The following is an 18111-nucleotide window of genomic DNA, read 5'->3' as shown; positions in this document are numbered from 1 at the left end:
GTCTGCTGTAGAAATGCTTGCTTTCTAGTGAGGAGGAAGTCCCATTTTTGAGATCACAGAAGTCGTCCATGTTGATTGTTTTGGTGTCAGAGCAAGCATAGTAAAGCTAATATTTGAAAAGGCTCTGAATATAACACAAAATTGAGAAGCAAAAAATAAAATTAGGCACAGTTTTATCACGTACAGACAAAACTTTTCTCATGGTAAAATACAACATCAAAATTAAAAGACAAACCAGGTGTGGTGGTGCACGCCTTTAATCCCAGCACTCAGGAGGCAGAGGTAGGAGGATTGCCGTGAGTTCGAGGCCACCTGGAGACTACATAGTTAATTCCAGGCCCGCCTGGACCAGAGTGAGACCCTACCTCAAAAAAAAAAAAAAAATCAAAAGACAACAAATTTAAAAGTTATATCATTAATAACTTATTCCCTCTCTCTTTCTCTCTCTCTCTCTCTCTCTCTCTCTCTCTCTGTGTGTGTGTGTGTGTGTGTGTATACACCCTACAGATCAATGATAAAATGAGCAACCACATAATAAGGCCAGAATAAAGGCATGGTCATTTTTCAGAAAAAGAATTACAAATGATTCATTTATAGTTAAAGATGCCCGAATCCTGTAATAAAAGAAATGGAACTTAAAACCAGAATGAAAGAACATTTCTACTTATCAGGCTGGTAAAATCTGAAACTTCAAAAGCTCCCGGTCTTGTCAAGTATTGTAAGGAAGCAACTCCTCTGAAACACTGGGAGAGCTATCTACTGATGGGGTGCTGACAGAGAACCATCTAGAAGTGTGGACACTACACCTCAGCACAGCACCACCACAAAGAGGACAACTGGGAAAGATGGGGTGATGTAAAGTGCAGTACGCTAAGTCTATAAAAATGCTCCACGACCACCGCTTTTTGGTTTTTTTTGAGGTAGAGTCTCACTCTAGCTCAGGCTGACCTGGAATTCACTCTGTAGTCCCAGGGTGGCCTCGAACTCATGGCGATCCTCCTACCTCTGCCTCCCTAGTGCTGGGATTAAAGGCGTGCGCCACCATGCCCAGTTACCTTTTTTAATAAATATATGAAGAGACTGCAGCCCTGCAAGTTCTAAAAATGACATACTTTTCCAGACAGCCCTTAGCAGCAGGTTGCTATCTTTGCCACTTTACCAGGCAGCCATCCTTTTCAGGAAAAGCCAGACCCTTCCCTCATCCTGTGAGGTAAACAGTGACTGGTCTTAGCTAATCATGAAATGTACCTGTGCTGCATTCTGTTCAATGGGAAATGAGGTTGGCAACTCTGTGAAAGTTCAGTCTTCCTGACTCCTAACAGGTGACTGTTGAGAGCTCAGGGCTACACGAGACATCTCTTTCCCTCCCTCTGAGGCTCATAACATTACAGAAGAGGGGTCAGAAACATGGTAAGAGCCAGAGGATGAGGAGTGCTGTGGAATGCTATCCTCCAGACACGATGTGGCCACTGCATTCACAGCCACACAGAGACAGTCATTATGTGCACAAGACCTACACGACATGGGGCCCGCCGACACTCAGTCACGGGCAGTGGAGGAGGGCTTGAGGCCCGCAGCCCTGCTGAGGGTTACTGACAGCTAGTGGTCACTGGAAGTGCTGGGGCAACACTGGCTTTGCTGGTATAGCCATTGGTAAGTTTCACTTGTTTGGTAAATAACCCCTGCCCCAATGTTCACAGCACTCCTCATCCTCTGGCTCTTACCATGTTTCCAAGGGTTATAAGGCTGACAAAGCCACTGGAAGATGGACCACGGTTTGCATGGAGGCCTGAAGATGTTTTGGATATACCAGGACTGTGCAAGGGCTACCATGGAGCACTGTTGGCCTGGGATGATGGCAGTTTTCCCTGGCTATTCAGCCCAGCTGGAGGGGCGAAACTGGAAAGTTTGGAGATTGTCAAGTCACTGGTTACTGAGAACTGCCTCAGTTCTGCCTGGGGTTCCTGGAATATGCTTGCTTGCTTTTGGTGATGGCTCTTCTCTCTCTCTGTGCATGCACCTGTGAAAAGGAGCGAACTTCTTCTGCCATTATGGAACTTCCCCTGGATCTGATCAGACTTGAACTGTGGCTACTTGATGTTTGCTTGATTGTTGTTGAGTTTGCATTGTTTCAGTCTCTCCCTGTTATGCCTTATAACCACTGGAAATGTTTACTCTGTGCCTTTATGTGTTGAAAGTATATAATCTGTTTTCATTTTACAGGACTCACAGTTAAGAGGCAGTCTTCAATCTCAGATGAGACTTGGGACTTTGGAACTATCTTAAGTTGTAAAGACTATGGGGACCTTTGAAACTGGACTGAGTACAATTTACGACGTGAGATGGTTATGAATCTATTCAGGGCCAGGGGCAGAATGTGATAGTTTGAGATGTCCCATTATTAAATTTCTTAGATCTCCAGCTGTCTGGCTGGAGGAGGTGTCACTATGGTTGGACCCTAGGGTCCACCCGAGGTGTGTTTGGGGAATTCCAGCCTAAGATACGCAAAGTGCCTCAGTCCTGCCTGGGGTTCCTAGAGTATGCTTGCTTGCTTTTAGTGGTGGCTTTGCTCTCTGTGCATGGCCCCTGTGAAAAGGGGCCAACTTCTTCTGCCATTATGGAACTTCCCCTGGATCTGTAAGCTTCAAATAAATGCCATTCCTCCCATAAACTGTGTCTGGATTGGAGGTTCATCCCAGCGACTTGAGGCTGTCTGCTTGGTGTATCCACGGCTCAGATGACAGTTGAGAGCAGTCGGCCATCTCTTGAAGTCACCTGTGCTACATACTGGGGTGGCCCAAGGCCTGTAGTCTCCACAACCTTGGAAAAGGCAGGGCTACCAGAACAGTCACACAGGGATCCTGAGAGGTGGCAGCAATCACCTGTCGTCATGGTCCTCAGGGCCTGAGGCCCATGGTCCCTGGAACCTACTCTGCAGCCGGGCGGGGTGCCCACATAGGCCCTTCGGTTCTCCCTAGCCTGGGTCCCAGCCCGGCCTGGCCTGTCAGCGCCCTTTGCTCCGCTGTGGCCAGCCTCTTTTTGGTTTTTTGAAGCAGGATCTCACTCTAGCCCAGGCTGACCTGGAATTCACTCTGTAGTCTCGGTGGGGGGGGGGGGGGTGTTGGAACTCATGGTGATCCTCCTACGTATGCCTCCCAAGTGCTGGGATTAAAGGCGTGCGCCACCATGCCTGGCTCCTCTTCGCTTTCTTATTTCACGCAGGGAAAAAGTCTGTGAAGAATCATACTTCCTGCTGACCACCAAGGGGCATCAACTGTTACCTTGGGGAGAGCGGGATTTTTGTTGAATACGCTGTGTGTGATATGTGCTCGTTTGTGGGTGCGTAGGCACGTGCAAGCCAAGACACACAGACAGAGGACAACTTCGAGTGTCCGTCTCTGCCTACACCAGGCCTCACGTTGTTAGCATGCTTTGCTGCTAAGCTAGCTGGCCTCCAAGCTGCCACATACTCTCCTGTCTCGGTCACCACTTCTGCCAGGGTCGCGGCTGAGACAGACATGCGCCACGCCACCCACCTTTTTGCGCGGTTGCCGAGTCACCCCCCAGGCTGCAGCTGACTGTCACTGTGCGTGGAGAACACAGCAGCCCACAGTTCTCCTCTGTGTTTCTTAAGGTTTCATAAAGCTCTTACTATCGATTGCCACCATCAGAAACTTCAAAATTAGGAGTTTAAAGACAAGCGTAAGAAGCACTAAATGTCCCCTGGTCACACAGGTCAGTGGAAACTTGCTGTACAGGTACAGTGACATCTGCACTCACACCAACGTCCCAGCTAGCAAGAACGCAGGTCGCAAAACAGCATGAGCAATGACAACCCAAGCTTCATGGTGGGTGGGAGACCTCTGTGGACGGAACACACAGGGCAGGGGTCTGTTTGGCACGCCTCTCTCAGGGCTGACTACTTCCTGTCCCCTGAATCTCATGGCAGATGCCTGTCCTAATTCTGCATAAACAACACACACCGGATTTAGCCAGCAGAGATCCTCCTCTCCCAGAACAGCCTTGTGCGTTACTTGTGACACCCCTCCTCTTCCCCAGACAAGGGTAGAGAGAAGTGCAAGGCTAGAGCCAATACACTCCTCCACCACACCAAGGCAGACACCATCAAAACCTCCAGAGGCTGAGCAACTGACAAATCTCTGCATTATATTCTCAGACAAATCTATAGAAACCCCATTTCCCAAATGCACCTAATGAAAGCAGAAATCCAAGCAACTTAATCAAGACACCACAGAGACTGAAGAACGTTTCTTCTGCATCGTGGATTACTGGAGGCTGACCTCATCACAGTCTCAGCTGCAGGAAATCCCTGTGAGCACAGTGGGGATTTTCATCGTCCTGTGAAGTTAAAAGGTACCAAAGTGGGACTGGAGAGGGGGCCCAGCAGTTAAGGCGCTTGCTTGCGGAGCCTAAGGATTTCCCCAGGACCCACATAAGCCAGATGAACAAGGGGGTCGCATGTGTCTGGAGGTTATTTGCAGTGGCTGGGAGTCCTGGCATGCCCATCCTTTCTCTATCTACCTCTTCCATGCTCTCCCTCTCTCTCTCAAATAAGTAAATAAATAAGCTTTTTTTTAAAAAAAAAAAAAAAGGTACTAGGGCTAGGGAGATGGCTTAGTGGTTAAGGCCTTTGCCGGCAAAGCCAAAGGACCCAGGTTTGATTTCCCAGGACCCACATAAGCCAGATGCACAAGGGGGCGCACACATCTGGAGTTCGTTTTCAGTAGCTGGAGGCCCTGGCGTGCCCATTCTCTCTCTCTCTCTCTGCTTCTCTCTCTCCTCATTCTCTCAAATAACTAAATAAAAATATTTTAAAAGGTACTAAAGTAACTGCAGTTCACAACTGCTTACCTATGGACCTCAAGCAAAGGTGATCTATCGAAACAAACCCAAAGGGCACACAGGACATAGACACATGGAGGATGGGTACTGCCAGTGTGGCCGGGAAAGGAACAAGCAAGCCACTCGTCTACTGACAGGAAAATGAGGGTGAACACAAGCACAGGGGAGGTAGGCCTCTGCAAGACAAAGAGCCAGTGAGTGAGGGTGAGTATGTATTAAATGTTTGTTTCTCCCATGATTAAAAACATTACAAGCAGCCAGGTACGGTGGTGCACGCCTTTAATCCCAGCACTCGGAAGGCAGAGGTGGGAGGACCACTGTGAATTTGAGGCCAACCTGAAACTACATAGTGAATTCCAGGTCAGCCTGGGCAAGAGTGAGACCCTGCCTCAAAAAAAAAAAAAAGCCAGGCATGGTGGTGCACACCTTTAATCCCAGCACTTGAGAAGCAGAGGTAGGAGGATTGCCACGAGTTAGAGGCCACCCTGAGACTCCATAGTGAATTCCAGGTCAGCCTGGGCTAGAGTGAGACCCTACCTCGAAAAAACAAACAAACAAACAAAAATATATATATATGTGTGTGTGTGTGTGTGTGTGTGTGTGTGTGTGTGTGTATACACACACACACACATACATACATACATATACACACACACACACACACATATACATATATTTATATGTATATATATATCAGAAGACCTGAAAAGTCATCTAAAAATTACAACTGGGCGCCGGGTGTGGTGGCACATGCCTTTAATCCCAGCACTCGGGAGGCAGAGGTAGGAGGATTGCCAAGAGTTCGAGGCCACCCTGAGACCACCCTGAGAGTGAATTTCAGGTCAGCCTGAGCCAGAGTGAGACCCTACCTTGAAAAACCAAAAAAAAAAAAAATTACAACTGGAACAAAAACTCTGATGTCGATATAGCTAGATACTATTTACTGATTAGGAATGAACTGTTAACACAGCATCATGGATGAGTCTCGGGATGATTTTGTTGGGGCTGCAGAGATTGCCCAGCAGTTAATGTGCTTGCCTGTAAAGCTAACAACCAGGGTTCAGTTTCCCAGTACCCACCTAAATCCAGATGTACAAAGTGGCACATGTATCGAGTTTGTCTGCAGTGGCTGGAGGCCCTAATGGGCCCATTTTCTTCTATTTCTCTCTCTCTCTCTCTGCTTGCAAATAAGTAAAAAAAAATTTTCAAAAATAATCTTGTTGAGTGAAAGAAGTCATAAAAAGAAAGAGTGCCCACTGTATAATTCAATTTACACATAAACTGCTAGAACACAAATCTACTTTATGATACAAAAAGCCTATCAGAGCTCCTCTGGGAATTGGACAGGGAGAAGACACAGAATATAACAGGAGAAATGCTTATTATCTTTATTGTAGTGACAGTTTTATGGATGAATACCTAGGACAAGTATCAATTTAATATTTTAAATATTTAGTTTAATATGACTTTATACCTCAATAAAGCCCTTTCAGTTTTTTTAAATAAAAATAAATTCAAAATTAAATTTCTTTGAATTTAACTGAAATCCTTGCAGTGTAATTGAAGTCATTTTACTTTGTGAAGGTTATTTCATGTCCATTACATATCAAGTTCTGTGAATAAGCAATTCTGGAATGAACACAGATGAGGACTAGCTTGAATTCTGTATTTCCTTCCCATTCAGCATATTCATGATTTAAAGACAAGAAACTCTTCAGTGAAAATTCCCAGCACTTTAAGTTTCTTGTAGAGACTGCTCTCTCCAGGACATAATCAATGTGGCCAAAAATCCAGGCTTCACAATATTCTAGTAAACATCTGCTGCTCATAACTAAGATAAAAACCCAACCCTTACTTTCTGTAAAAACAAAAACAAAACAAAACAAAAACACCTTCCAACAGCCCCTATTCCTCTTTAGTCTTATGTGTCCCTATTTTTTTTTTTTTTTTTGCACAAACTACATTGCAACCAACACATAAACTCATGTTCATCTCAAGACCATTGCTTTCTTTTACCGCCCCACCTCCATGTCTGGAATAAACAAGAGACATTTTACCAAACAAATTTCAATCCAAATCACACCTTCAAATGCTCCACAGCCCGCAAAATCTTCATAAAATAGCATCTTCAACTACTTTTGTGTTGCGGTGAAGTGCGCACACACACGCATAGCGTGGCATGGTGCCTGAAATGCTCTCCTAGGGTGGTGTGAGCAGAACACGAGCGCACACACGCATGGCGTGACATGGTGCCTGAAATGCTCTCCTAGGGTGGTGTGAGCAGAACACGAGCGCACACACGCATGGCGTGGCATGGTGCCTGAAATGCTCTCCTAGGGTGGTGTGAGCAGAACATGCGCGCACACACGCATGGCATGGCATGGTGCCTGAAATGCTCTCCTAGGGTGGTGTGAGCAGAACATGAGCGCACACACGCATAGCGTGACATGGTGCCTGAAATGCTCTCCTAGGGTGGTGTGAGCAGAACACGCGCGCACACACGCATGGCGTGGCATGGTGCCTGAAATGCTCTCCTAGGGTGGTGTGATCAGAACACTGGACATCATGGTCTTTTGCCTGGTTTTGTTTTTAGCCCTAGTTTCTTCTAACAAACAATTCCAGAGCTTGCAGGGAGGGCTCATTCTCCTTTTTTTTTTTTTAAATATTTCATGTATTTATTTTAGAGAGGGAGTGGTAAATACAGAGAATGGGCCTGCCCAGTCGTCTAGCGCAGGGCTCCATTCTTGAGAGTGCTCGCCTGTGACACCAGGGTTACAGGCAGGCATGGCCACGCCCAGTGTTTAGAGAGATCTGGAGATTCAAACTCTGGCAGTCTCAGGCCCTCATGCTTATACAGGAAGTGCGCTTACCTGCTGAGCCATCTCTCCAGACCTGTCCCCCCCATCCTCTCTTTCTTTCTTTCTTCTTTCCTTCCTTTTTTCTTTTTTATCATAAACCCTGTCCTGCCAAGTGTATAGCCCTCATCACTATCTTAAGTAATCACAAACATGTTTACTCAGTACATTTGCTAATAAAGTTTAGTCATCCATTTATTCCTGCAATGACTAACAGAAACACTAACCCAAATAAAAAAAAAAAGATCCTTGTCTTGTTTGACCACAAAACATTCATCTCCAGATACCAAGCTGCTACTGAGTAAAAAGAACTCATCATTACATAAATGTGTGTATACACACACACATATACATACATACATACATATGATCAATTTCAACTAACTTATTAATTCTACAAAGCTCCAAATTGTGCTCCTAAAGAACTCTTCTCCTGGGCTGTCTCATTATCACTCAATTTCAGGTCAATACAATGGCAACTTAGGGTTTGATTTGAAATCATACTGCCTCTCACTGAATAGTATACTTTTTTGTCTGTTTGTTTGGTTTGGTTTTTCAAGATAGGGTCTCACTCTAGCTCAGGCTGACCTGGAATTCGCTATGGAGGCTCAGGGTGGCCTTAAACTCACGGCAATCCTCCTACCTCTGCCTCCTGAGTGCTGGGATTAAAGGCGTGCACCATCACGCCTGGCATATACTTTTTTTTAAAATTTTTTTGAATTTTTTTTTGTTTTATTTTTATTTATTTGATAGTGACAGACAGAGAAAGAGGCAGATAGGGAGAGAAGAGAGAGAGAATGGGCGCGCCAGGGCTTCCAGCCACTGCAAATGATCTCCAGACGCGTGCGCCCTCATGTGCATCTGGCTAACGTGGGACCTGGGGAATCGAGCCTCGAACCGGGATCCTTAGACTTCACAGGCAAGCGCTTAACCGCTAAGCCATCTCTCCAGCCCTGGCATATACTTCTTAAAACAGCTCATGACTATATAAAAAGTGTTAGCTTTTGAAGATGAGTTTGGATCTAAGATGTACTGCCTTTGGGACCTCTAGTCATTAAATATGCAATACATTATCCAAATTAGCCAATGTAAGTACTTTTAAATTCTTTCTATATTTTCTTTTACTTTTAGAATTTGCAAGTACTGCTACCAAAAAGTTAAATCTGGTTACTCAGCCTCAGTTTTACTCACTATTAATGATCTAATAGTATTTCATACAAACTGGCACTGTAATACATAATTCATGAGGATGGGAATTTTTTTTTAATTTTTTTTTTTATTTGAGAGTGACAGACACAGAGAGAAAGACAGATAGAGAGAGAGAGAGAGAATGGGCGCACCAGGGCTTCCAGCCTCTGCAAACGAACTCCAGACGTGTGCGCCCCCTTGTGCATCTGGCTAACGTGGGACCTGGGGAACCGAGGCTCGAACCGGGGTCCTTAGGCTTCACAGGCAAGCGCTTAACCGCTAAGCCATCTCTCCAGCCCGAGGATGGGAATTTTTATCTTTTTGTTTACTCTCCCTCTGCACCTACTCCTGCTACAGTATCATCTTAACAAATATGTGCTATTAAAAACTTGCAAGCTCAGCTGGGCATGGTGGTGCACACCTTTGATCCCAGCACTCGGGAGGCAGAGGTAGGAGGATCGTCATAAGTTCGAGGCCACTGAGATTACCTGGTGAATTCCAGGTCAGCCAGGGCTAGAGTAAGACCCTCCCTTAAAAAAACAAAAACCACCACCAACAAAAACAAAACCTTGCAAGCTCACATTTTGTTTTCTCTTATGCAGCTCAACACTCTATTTCAAAGTTGGGAGGCTCAGACAATGTAAATATAATTCTTGTTGCTACTGCCTGAAGCTAAATTAAGCTCAAACTCAACAGTGATTGTAAGTCACAAGTATCTGACATCCAAACTACACAGCAACATGTGGCAAATGCCAAGAGATCAGCAGATTCCCACATACGGTGCAATCGACACAGCTCCTCTCACAGAAGGTGCACCCAGGAGGCAAAACCCATCATGACGCTGGAATACACTGGTTCTCTATCAAACTTAATAATGGTGTCTGTCTAGGGCTAGGGTGAAAGTCACAGATGGAAAACCATCTGTACACCCCAGACTATAGACTACTATATTATCAAATATTTACACCAATTCCAAGGTGAATGCTAAATAGCCCTCCACAGCAGATAAAAAGGAACCATGATTCAATAGTCAAAGGTAGTAATTACGAGTCACAGGAAACAAGCTCAATTTGGGGATATATTGCAAGAAATTTTTTTTTTTAATTATTTATTTATTTATTTGAGAGCGACAGACAGAGAGAAAGACAGATAGAGGGAGAGAGAGAGAATGGGCGCGCCAGGGCTTCCAGCCTCTGCAAACGAACTCCAGACGTGTGCGCCCCCTTGTGCATCTGGCTAACGTGGGACCTGGGGAACCGAGCCTCGAACCGGGATCCTTAGGCTTCACAGGCAAGCACTTAACCGCTAAGCCATCTCTCCAGCCCAAGAAATTTATATATATTTCCACACCTCCTACTTCAGTAAGGATTATTCCCCCAAACATAACCTTCACTCTCACACTTCAAAGAGCAAAAGGCAAGAGAGAAGCGACCGGTGTGCTGGGTGGGAACCACACATAGTGTGTACACAGGTATGAGTGTCTGTGTGAATGTCACCTGTCATGTCACAGAAGGCTGACAACCGCTGGTCTAAAGGAAGCAGCTCATCCCCACCTAATGAGCCATAAACACAAAGCTTCGCCCCATCCTTCCATGAGTACACTCTGGCTCTTACATTATCTTTTCGCCATGGTTCCTTAATTTGAATGTAGGAACAACCCCCATCTATGTTTGTGGATTATAAAGCTTGAATAAAAAGGAGGGAAAGAGGTACTCTTGATCTTCTGACTAACATGGTCTGCCTGCTTGGAGAAGTTCAGACCCTGCTTGGGAGAGGCCCAAACAAGACAGGAAGACAGACAGGCAAATACTTCTTAAACATTAATTAAACTGGGCCTGGTGGTGCAGACCTGTAATCCTACCAACTGAGGAGTCTAAGACAGGAGGATTCCAAGTTCAAAGCCTGCTTGGGCTACAGAGTGAGTTCAGTGCTTGCCTAGGCAACTTAGCAAGACCCTATCTCCAACTGAAGATAAATATTTTTAAGAGCCGTGGATATAGCACATGGCAGAACACTTCCCTACCACTGGTAAGGTCCCTAGGTTCAACACCCAACACCAGAACAAGCACACCCAGCAGGATGCTAATAATCAAATAGACACGTAAGATTAACTGTTGACAAGAATGTAGAAAAAGTAGAATCTTTGCATATTGCTGGGGAGAATATAAAATGGCACACTCATATAAGAAAAAAGTTTTTCAAAGAGGTAAACAGTTACCACACAACCCATAAATTCTACTCCATGTATGTGGTGGTTTGATTCAGGTGTCCCCCCATAAATTCAGGTGTTCTGGATGCTAGGTTCCCAGCTGATGGAGATTTGGGAATTAACGTCTCCTGGAGGCAGTGTATTGTTGGCGTAGGCTTATGGGTGTTACAGCCAGTTTCTTCTTGCCAGTGTTTGGCACACTATTCTGCTATGGTCCACCTTATGTGGGCCAGGGGGTGATGTCCACCCTCTACTCATGCCATTGTTTTTCCTGCTATTGTGAAGTTTGCCCTCGAGCCTGTAAACCACAAGCTGGTCTTGGTTGGGTGATTTCTACCAGCAACGCGGACTGGACTGCAACAATGTAGATACCAAGAATGCTGAAAACTTACAAATATACATTATTCTCAGCAGCTTCCACAGTTATGTTCACAGCAGCACTATTTGTTACAGCCAAAAAGTGGAAACTAATTGAATATCTATCAACAAAGAAAATGTGGCATATCCATACATTATGTGAAATGCATTCTACTATAAGCCAAGACCATGGATAAACCTTGAGAACATTATGGTAAGTGAAAGATGCCAGACACCAAATACCATGTACTGTATGATTCGATTTACATGAGATGCCTATAACTGGTAAACCCATAGAAAGAAAGATTCGTGGTAGCCTAGGGAATTGAGAGACATGGGTAGTGTTAATGTAAAAGGGTTCTTTCTGTGATGACTGTGGTCTGGATTAGTCACTTTTCTCAGTGCTGTGACCACACACGTGACAAGCAGCAGCTTGAAAGAACAGTTTATTCTGACTTACAGGGGTCACAGTCTCACGGCAGAACAGGCATGTGGACAGCAGCCTGAGGTGGCTGGTCACATTGCTTCCACAGTCAAGAAGCACAGAAGAGAGGAAGTGGAGTCAGGCTTAAAAGACCTGAATAACTGACCAAATGTAAGTGGTAATATTTAAAGATTTGAGGGAACAATGTATTAATTTTCTAATTTTGAAGGTCATCATGATACGATATATCAGAGGAACCCAATTTTCCCAAGGCTATTTGCGTAGGAGTTAAGCACGGTTGAGTACTATTAAAAATGCTCACTCTTGGGCTGGAGAGGTGGCTCAGTGGTTAAGGCACTTGCCTGCGAAGCCTAAGGACCTAGGTTTGATTCTCCAGCACTCACATAAAGCCAGATGCACTAAGTGGTGCAAACATGTGGAGTTCAATTGCAGGGCTAAAGGCCCTGGCACACTCATATTCACTCTCTCTGTGTCTGCCTTTTTCTTTCTCTCTCTCTCTCTCAAATAAATAAAGTTTAAAAAAAAAAAAGAATGTTCACTCTGGGACTGGAGAGATGGCTTAGTGGTTAAGTGCTTGTTTGTGAAGCCTCAGGACCTTGGTTCAAGGCTCGAATCCCCAGGACCTACATAAGTCAGATGTACAAGGGGACGCATGCATCTGGAGTTCTTTGCCGTAAGTGGAGGCCCCAGTGGGCCCATTCTCATTCTCAATCTCTCTCTCTCTCTCTGCAACCTTCTCTGTTGCTCTAAAATAAATAAATAAAAATAAACAAAAAATTTAACAAAAGAATGTTCATTCTCTGATAGGTCTTCATTGTAAGCACCCTTTGATGTTGTTTCCCTTTAAATTATCAAGAAAACGTGGATGAGCTGTTTGGCCATTCGACAGACAGCTGCAAGGCCCATCCCTTGTGCTTGACTCCAGCCATGACAGGCGTCTGTAACTGCTCAAGTGCCCTGCCTGTGTTGTGGCTCCTCTCACTCAGGTCAAAGGAACTTGTGATCGGTATGCACCTGTGTTGTGGCTCCTCTCACTCAGGTCAAAGGAACTTGTGATCGGTATGCACTTGAGGCCTATGACTTGGTACAACCAGCAGCTGTGCTCATGCAAGGCTCTGACCAGACTGGAAGATGCCAAGCGTAACACAGCCCCTTCCTAGCTGCACATGCAATGTTTTGGTCTCCTGCAGTCGTTCCAAAGGGCCATCCTCCCATGTGCTACCTGCCCCCCCCAAGTATGGCAACATTAGCTCCAATAAGTGTCTCTCCCAAGTGCTTTCTCATTTGCCTGCCTGTGGTTCTTACCATGGGTACGGGGGCTGAACGGGTCACACAAGAGTAGACAAAACCTTGGGCACCAAGCCTTCGTGACAGCAGTCACAGAAATCACCCATCTCCTGCCACAGCAGTGGCCACGGAAGTGAGAATGTGACTGAGAAGTGCAGAAGGCACCCTGGAGCAGAAATGACATCAAAAAATCATGAAAATGCCAGCATGTGACAACGTATCAAATCAGCAATGTAATCTCAAATGGTTTGGGGGAAATAAAAATTCTCTCAACTTCCTTTTTTCTGTAAGTATACATATTAGTTACAAAAACACCGGACAAAAGCAGCTGAAGGAAAAGGGTTGGCTTTGTCGCACAATCCAAAGGTGCAGGCCGCAATGCAGGGCGGCACGGCGGCAGGCGAGGGCGGCAGCTGGCCACACTGTCCTGACATCAAAAGCAGACAGACGGGTGCTTCCTCTCTGCCCACCCTCTCCTTTTAATTCAGTCCAGGCCTCCAGCAGCGAACGGTGCTGCCCAAAGGTGGGTGTCCAGCCTCAGTTAACCTAGCTAAGAGAATCCCTCACGGGCATGCCCAGAAGCTAGTTTCCCAGGTGACTCCGGCTCCGTCAGACTTGACAACCAAGACTGACGAATAGCATAACATTGTTTTAAAAGGAAGAAAAATCATTGTAAATGACAGTATAGGAAGACAGCATTATGAGCTCAGCCTAAAGAACACTTTCCTAAACTAAGTGCAAAAACTTACAAATCATGAACAAAATGTTATCAGTTCAATCCAACTACAGTAAGAACTTTACCCACTGGAACTGTATTATTTAAAAGGAAGGGAATTCTAGGAAATTCTGCTATCTGTGACAACATGGGTGAACCCTGAGAACATTATGCTAAGTGGAATAAATCTGTACAAAGACACAAACTACAGGTTTCTAGTTACATGTACTAAGTAGATGAACCGAATTCACAGAAACAAAAAGAACAGAAAAGTGGAGAGGTGGGGGACAGGGACAGGGAAAAAAAAGAATAGAAAAGTGGAGAGGTGGGGGACAGGAACAGGGAAAAAAAAGAATAGAAAAGTGGAGAGGTGGGGGACAGGAACAGGGAAAAAAAAAAGAATAGAAAAGTGGAGAGGTGGGGGACAGGAACAGGGAAAAAAAAAAGAACAGAAAAGTGGAGAGGTGGGGGACAGGAACAGGGAAAAAAAAAAGAATAGAAAAGTGGAGAGGTGGGGGACAGGGACAGGGAAAAAAAAAGAATAGAAAGTGATTCCCAGGGAAGAAGAAATGAAGAATTTGTTTGGTTGGCTGGTTTGTTTTTACACATGAATTGTTTATGGTGTGTGTACATACAGCATGTTCATATATGTGTTCATATATGTGTGCACATGTGCGCATATACATACAGCATGTTCATACATACATATACATACATACAGCATGTTCATACGTGTGTACACATGTGCATGTGAAGGCTGGAGGTTGACATCAGGTGTTTCCTCAATCACTCTCCAATAGGCTGGCTTAAAAAAAATTCTTTTTTGTTCATTTTTATTTATTTGAGAGCAATAACAAGAGAAAGAGGCAGAGAGAGAGGGAGAGAGAATGGGTGTGTCAGGGCCTCCCACCACTGCAAATGAACTCCAGACGTGTGCGCTCCCTTGTGCATCTGGGCAGGTCACTATGCCTGCACAGCAAGCACCTTACCAAATGCGCCATCTCCCCAAACCCTGGGAAGTGTTTAAAGGATAAACAGGTTCAGTTTTAGAAGACATAAAAGGTCTAGGGAATCTGCTGTATAATACTATGAATATTATTTACTATTACTGAACTGAATGCGGATTTTTAAATTTTTTATTTATTTTATTTTACTTATTTGAGAGACAGAGACAAGAGAGAGAATGCGCATGCTAGGGCCTCCAGCCAATGCCAACGAACTCCAGATGCATGTGCCACCTTGTGCATCTGGCTTATGTGGGTCCTGGGGAATCAAACTGAGGTCCTTTGGCTTTGCAGGCAGGTGCCTTAACCACTAAGCCATCTCTCTAGCCCCCTGAATGCTTATTTTTATATTATATATGCATACAGTTGTGGTTAACTATGAAGAAAAGTGAGGAAATGATGGTCACGATATTTCAGAAATTATTCCTGTCTGGAATATGGCTATAGAGAGTACCCATAGAGCCAGAGAAGGTTCACCTTCAGCTCAAGTATAAGAGTGGCTTTCATTACCCTCTAAAAGCACATGGTTGTATTTATTCTTCAGCAAATCTGAATTTTAAAACCAACTCCCCAGAAAAGGGAGGATTTACTAGTACATAAAATCTATAGAAATAAATAAAGAACTTTGGAGTAGAAAAGGGAAAGGGAATAATATAAACTTCTCTCATATTAACTTAAAATTCTATTTTCTAAACGATGAGACCGACTTCTATATAGTGAATTAAAGTTGAACTTATCAGAGGTGATGGTGAGATGTTATGTAATTCTGTGTATCTGCCAAACATTTTCTTAATTCCTATTGTGAAGCCAAGCAATATAAACCTCAGCCTCCCAATCGTCAAAATCTACATGGGAGGCATAAAGACAGACAGACAGCAGTCCCCAGAGATCCGGGAGAGCGAGGGCAGAAGGAAGCAGGAAAAGAGGCAGGGCTGCTCCGAAGGCTGGCAGCTGGGTCGCAACGCAGCCTGCTCGGAGCCCCTCTCCCGATGCTTTCCCTGTCCAGGAGACAGGACACGTGAATGGCTGCTATACAGCTGTCGCTGATGCACAAAAATATATGCATACAGCTTAAAGGGAAAGCAAGAGTTCTTATTTCCTTTCCCCAACAGTTTTAAGACATCTGAATCAGATTCTGAATTGCCTTCTGCGCAACTGATGCTATTGGCTAGAATTCCAGTCAGAAAGGCCTCTCACGCCAAATGAAAGGACACCTGTATTTTTTTTTATTTTTATCTAGACTGTTCTCAGAAGACCAAAAAAAAAAAAAAGCTGCATTTCACCTTTTCTCACCATTCTGATGGAATTATTGTAAATTCTTTATTCTATCAAACCAAATTCCTTCATGGAAGGCACAATGGAATTATTTAAAGATGAAATATGTAATCCCCAAATTGAATTTTGAGTGCCCTATACTGACCTCAGATTCACATCTTCAATGGCCTACACAGCATTTCTACTTCAAAGTCTAACACGCATCTGAAACTTAAAATCAGCCAAAGGAAAAGCTTTTATATCTGCTCCTTCCTCCGCTCCAAACACCACTTCTCTTCCAATCTCCCCTGGCCTCATTGGCTTAGTACAGAAACCTAGAGGTCAGCATCATTCTTGATTCTGCTTTGCTCGTCTTGTTTAATCCATTAGGAAGTCATTTCAGTTACATTCCAGGTAGGCTCACTTCTCATCTTTAATTGTTCTCACCCTCACTTACCCTAGAATACTACTTTTCCTGGTTTCACTCTTTCCCTCCACATATGAATAAGGTCTTTTTAAAAAATAAACTACAGGCTGGAGGGATTGCTTAGTGGTTAAGGCATTTGACTGCAAAGACAAAGGACCCAGGTTCAATTCCCCAAGACCCATGTTAGCCAGCTGCACAAGGAGGCGCACGTGTCTGGAGTTCATCTGCAGTGGCTGGAGGCCCTGGCACACCCATTCTCTCTCCCCCTCCTTTTTCTCTGTCAAATAAATAAATAAAATATTAAAAAAGTAAACCACTTGGTTTACTAGCTATTAATAAGAGTTTGAAAATCTGGTATGGATATATGAGAATTCTCTGTGCCATCTTAACAACTTTCTATATGTCTGAAATTATTCTGAAGTAAATGGGTTATTTTCCAAAACCCCATAGCATCCTATCACACATAAATTATAACCAAACTGCTGACAACCTCTTTCAGCTTACCAGCTCATAGTCTGCTCTCCCTAGTCTACTGCGTTCACCTTCACAAGGGTAACAAGGGACACGGGCCACATGGCTGTGAACATTTGTCAAAACTGATCACAACTTGCACTTAAGCTTTGTGCTCATGCCATCTGTAAAGTAACCTTCAACAAGTTGTGCAAAAGTCTATACTGCCAAAATGAGAACTCTGATGACAGAAAACTTACTCTTGAACCTGGTGGCTCAAAACAGTTAACATTTATTTTTGCTCTTAAATCTGCCTTTTGGGCAAGATTTGGCAGGATGGGTGGCTCCTTGGTGCTCAGCCAAGGCCTGGAATTTACTGAAGACACATTCACTCCTATGTCAAGTGGTTGATGATGGGCGCCGCCTATGACCTTAGCTGGGGATATGGGATCAAACAGCCACAGGTAGCTCATGTGGTCTAGTTTGCTCACACCAGGGTGACGGGGTTCCAAGGACAGGCAGTCTAAGAGGAAGAGAACAGATACAGAAACAGGCACATGGAGATGAAAGTCATGTCTTCCTCAGGACCTAACCACAGAAATCACATGACAATCACTTCCACTATACTCTGTTACTTGCAGCAGTCACAAACTTGTCTAGGATCAAAAAGAAGGGAAATAAATTTTTCCTCTTAATAGGGAGTAACAAGGTTCTAAAATAGCCTATAGGACTGGAAATATTGCTGAGGCAATTTTTGGAAAGTAAAAACATGCAAGGTTGCAAAATGCATTTGGGAGAAGTTGCCCAAAGACATGGGTGAAAAGTTAGAATATGTTAGAGCTGTCCTAACATATTCCACAACGTCCTATATTTAACAAATAAACAACTGAAGAAAAAAAAAGGTGAGGAGGATTCCTCTCTTCTTTCCTCTCCTCAAAAAATAATTTTAGAGCTGGAGGGATGGCTTACCAGTTAAGCTATTTGCCTGCAAAGCCAAGAACCCAGGTTCAATTCCCAAGGACCTACATTAGCCAGATGCACAATGGGGCTCATGTGT

The 18111-nt window shown here is 44.3% G+C and overlaps 1 protein-coding gene across 6 annotated transcripts in view; it reads right to left on the bottom strand.

Moving 5' to 3' along the window:
- Positions 1-18111, bottom strand: part of Mboat2 (membrane bound O-acyltransferase domain containing 2) — a 179247-nt gene that overhangs the window by 132242 nt on the left and 28894 nt on the right. The gene's annotated exons all lie outside the window — the stretch shown is intronic.

Source organism: Jaculus jaculus, chromosome 18 (genome assembly GCF_020740685.1).
Source record: "Jaculus jaculus isolate mJacJac1 chromosome 18, mJacJac1.mat.Y.cur, whole genome shotgun sequence".
NCBI lineage: Eukaryota > Metazoa > Chordata > Mammalia > Rodentia > Dipodidae > Jaculus > Jaculus jaculus.
The sequence above is the reverse complement of the archived record's forward strand: the minus strand, read 5'-3'. Positions and strand labels throughout refer to the sequence as shown.